Here is a 4,605-nt window from a genome sequence, read left to right as displayed (position 1 = left end):
ACCTGACACATATTCCTTCATTTGAAACTGGCATGTTAAAACAAAAGCAGGCCCTGTCTTACAACCCATTCCACACACCACCGATAATGCACATTGAAACAGTGTTATCCCGAGCCACTGACCTCTGTAATAAGCCTTGTTCTGCCATAGAGTCCCAGCCTGGTGTTAATGCTCATTTCCACTTTAGGGTGAAGGAGGCTGCAGCGGTGATTGTGTTTCCTGACATGTGACATACAGGGGGTTAAGGGGATACAATAGTTCCATCATGTAAGGAAGTCACAGAGACTGGCAGGGAAATATAAAGGAGAGAAGTGGGCTCTGCATTAATGCTCTGCACGTACTTTATATCTCTGAGCCTGATCCTTTTTTCCCCTGTCCTCTGTCCTTCAACAACAACAGTGCAATTACATTTCTGATGATAATAAAAGCCCTTGCACGAAGCCAAATGCTTGCTATGGGAAGGTGGCTTTGTTTTTGTGATGTGACATCTTTCAGTCAGCCATCAATGTCATTTAAAGGGTAACATATTGAATATAAGTAGTTGTTTTATGCAGTAAATTTAAAAATCAATAAAACATACAAGGCTAAGATTTGCATTCATTATTCCTGTTTCTCAACAGACATTTTTTCCTACAATTGCATATGACCCTGAACACAGCAATACAAAGTCCACAGTGTTTACTAACATAAAATAATTGAATGTCATACTGAAAGCTGTAGTCCATTGTTGTTGTTTTTTTTTCCTTTTTGAAAAACACAGCAAGCTATATCTTTCCAAGCCTGTGGTCTTTGAAATCAATTCGTCAGATATGAGCAGAATTAGTGCTGGATCAGACCGAATTTAGCCTGATGAAAAGGCGACTTGTGCCGTCGCCGCGGGAGCGCTGATGTGTACAGGAGGAGGGGGAAAGAAACAATAGAAAATGCATAATGCTCAGAACAGTGGGATCCCTGCTCCCTCTCCACCTGGGACTCAGTGTGGAGGATCCCCTCTGACCATAGCCCAATTAAATCCTGCACGCACACACACACACACCTACACACAGACACACACATCTCCACGTGGAGTGACCCGCTTCCATCATGAATATGGATGTGCTGGAAGTATGTAAATAAACCCTGGTCGGCTACAGACAGACAGAGAGACAGACAGACGAGCAGACAGACAGCCAGCAGCACAACAAAGAGGTGGAAGGAAATGAGAACAAAGGACCAGCCCGGGTTGAAGCAGCACAGATGCCTTTACTTCCAGCTTTGTAACAGCCAGAACCAGGGAGCACATATCTGGATATCTGCCACGATAAATTACTTAATATTACTGTAATATATGTGTATCTGACATTATTGGTGCTTTTGATACAGCATAGTGTGTTTTAGTCTTGTGCGTGTTTATGTGTGTTCATCTGCTTCATCCACAACAATAAAAAAAACCATCAGAGCGATAAACTCACAGCTCACTCAATCACCCTCCCCAGTGCCTCTGGATGTCTCATCACGAGAGGCTGAGGGAAGGCAGAGCCGACGCCGAAGACGAATGTGATGGTAAATGAATTATTCTAATGTTTTGTAAATATCTGCTTGAGCTCAGAAAGCGGATCTGCTAGTCAGTCAGCAGTATATAGAACCCATAAATATTAGATGAAGCAGGGGAGTAGGCTGCCCAGAGGACACTGGTGATCCCAGTTTGCAAACACACTGAAAATAGCTGTGAGAGTGCAGGGACCATTAGCTAGCATTCGTGTCTGTTTAACAACTGTTTTTTTAAATGGGCTTTTGTACAGAGATGTCATCATAGCTGGTTATTCTAATATGAAACAGCCTTATTAAAAAGGAAATATTGGTGGCCCTCGATGTAAGAATGTGAGAAAGTGTATGGGGCGATGCAACAGATTTTCCACAGTGCTTAAATAGAATAAGCAATAAAACGGATGGCTTCATAGATAGTGACATTTAATGCAGGAGAAGTGCCAAGCCAGACGTGGTGTACAGGGGTCTGCTTGTAAATAATTAATCTTTGCTCTTCATGTCTTCTTGTCAGTACAGACGAGGGGCTTGTATCCTGGCAACGCGCCATGGTTCCCACATGCTGCAGGGAGAGAGAGGCCCTCAGGGGGGAGACAATCTTCAACCTGCCTGCAGCAACCACACACACACACACACACACACACATAAACAAACACACACCAGCGCAGCAGTCTGCTACACACAAGCATGCGTGTGTATACTAGAAATTATACTGACTAGATGTTTGCACATGTACATACTAAATACACACACATGCGTGCAAATGTTGGTGCACATACTTCCACACAAAATAATTCATAATTGTATGCCAGTGCACACACACACACACACACACACACACACACACCAGCCAACCAGCATAAGGAGAGACTTACCTGTACACACAAAAACATATGCAAGGATTCATGCATGCATACTGTATACACAGTAGCCACTGAGTAGACAGACGGAGGCTCCCATTGCACACACACATACACACATTCCTCTTGAGTAGGCCTATTAGGGATGCTCTGATTGGCGCCTCCAACACCAGACAGCTTCACTGAAGGTCCTGGTTTGCAATCCTCTTTATCTGAGCATGCCGCAAAGGTTATAACGTGTGTGTGGGAATTTAACTTTGTGGATTAGCTAAATTGTGTCCTGCTTTTGTGTGTTTGGATGACATAACGCCGATGTCAGCAGACTCAGGCAAACCTTCATCCTTATCCTCATCCATTCTATCTACTTGTATTTTAGGCAAACTATCTGACTACTGGCTAGCTGGCCATCATTAGGAATAGGTAGAATTTAAGCTTGATGATTAGGTGTCCCCCACCAAATTGTTCTCTAGGTGACCTCTGTCAAGCACTGTTGCTAATTGTTTGTACTAACGGAGGTTTCTCCATCTTTTCTGGACCTCTTCCACTAAACAGTAAAGCAGACCAAGGCATGCACATTACATCAAATCAACAGCCAAAGATGTAACGTATGCTGCTAGCTAGCAATCGAGCTATTAGCAATTATTCCATGTGTATATAATAACAGAATTAATTGATGTAACACTATTGTTTGTCATTCATGGTCAGGTTATATATAAAATATAACTTTCACAATAGCTAATGTCCATAGCATAATGTTGTCTAATGCACTTGAAAATGAATGGTTCTCTATGTGTTACCTTGACAACAAAGTATGTTTAACCCTCTTGTAGGCAAGCCTCACCGTCACAAGCCAGTTCAACTGCTATACTTTCCCAGATACTTTCCCAGATTCATGTTGGCAGAAGTTGCCCATTTAGACACAGAGCAACATTAGCATTTATTTGGGGTTGTGTTTCTGGCTAATAGCTCCAATATTCACTCTCTTTTTAGCTCTGATTTGGTCTCCACCACCTCATGAAGAAAATACCTGGCTCTTTAGCTGCGAAATGGTCCACTATGTTCACCAGCTAGTCGCTAATTTTGTCTGCTGTTTGATACTGGACAGGTAGAGTAACGAACAGTTGGTAACCTAGTGGTTACTGTAACCATCATGACGAAGGTCCCCTAACCTTAACCTAAAGTTGCAATTTTAACTCAAACCATGATCTTTCCCTAAACCTAACCAAACCTTAACCATTGTGTTTAGGCACTGACAAAGAATGTCTTCCTGCTGATACAGGCATCAGATCAAAAAACGCTTATATGTGTCATTCTAGAGGGCATGGACAAGCAACGTACTTTGTTATTTAATTTGGAGGACTTGTTGGTTTGTCATTATGAGCGATCCATTTCATATTACACAAAGTTATTTCTTGTGGTCCAACAGTATTGATTAGTGCAGGTTTAATATTATCCCAACTCAAAATCTGTTCAAACTACTACCATGTGAATAGTCAGTATAAATCTTAACATGCATACAGTGGTGCTACTGCTTCTTCTATACCCACTGCATCTAATGTACATGTAGACAAACAACCTCAGAGCCATGTGTCTGACAAGGGCACATGATGACATTCACTTTGCTGTGGAGGCTGCTGTTGGATCGCCTCTTAATTTGAATAATAAAACTTGGGGTCATTTGTTTAAGCTCTAGCAGCGCATACAGGTGCCCTGCGTACATGCCATCATCAGGAGAATAAAGGCTACATGTAACTATACATGCTTTTTTGGATATGCGGTTCACATTGACGAAGGTGTAGTTTGTGTCTGCCATGGTTCACACAATACAAACAGGGTTCTGGTTTCTGCGATACTCAAACACAGCTAATTATTGGTGATTATTTTTGCCTTCAACGTGAATAATCACCACCCAGACCAGAGATTTGTACATTAATGCCATAATGAGCCTGGAAATTGGGCACATTAGCACATATCTGCTAAAAGCATGTGACACCCATTTTTCATCCCATTTGCCAAAAGTGCATTCTGCCAGTACGGAGTACTATTCATTCAGCAATTTCATGAAAAAAAAAAAAAATCACTCATAGTAATTTCAGAGTAATTTCAGGGAGATTTTCTGACAAGTCATGCTACGTTTTCTTACATTCTCTTCAGACCCCTAAACTGCAGCGCTGCCAAAAGGTTTCACGCTTGGTGCTTTTTCTTGCAACACACACACACA

The 4,605-nt window shown here is 41.9% G+C and overlaps 1 long non-coding RNA gene across 1 annotated transcript; it reads left to right on the top strand.

Moving 5' to 3' along the window:
- The first annotated feature begins 774 nt into the window (after nucleotides 1-774).
- On the top strand, nucleotides 775-4,111 carry LOC122881565. The gene is made up of 2 exons (XR_006379178.1): nucleotides 775-1,542; nucleotides 2,039-4,111. It is a non-coding gene; the product is annotated as an uncharacterized LOC122881565 (long non-coding RNA).
- The last annotated feature ends 494 nt before the right edge of the window (nucleotides 4,112-4,605 follow it).

The sequence above is a fragment of the Siniperca chuatsi genome, linkage group LG9 (assembly GCF_020085105.1).
Source record: "Siniperca chuatsi isolate FFG_IHB_CAS linkage group LG9, ASM2008510v1, whole genome shotgun sequence".
Taxonomy (NCBI): Eukaryota; Metazoa; Chordata; class Actinopteri; order Centrarchiformes; family Sinipercidae; genus Siniperca; species Siniperca chuatsi.
Note: the sequence above shows the minus strand (reverse complement) of the source record. Positions and strands in the feature narration are given on the sequence as shown.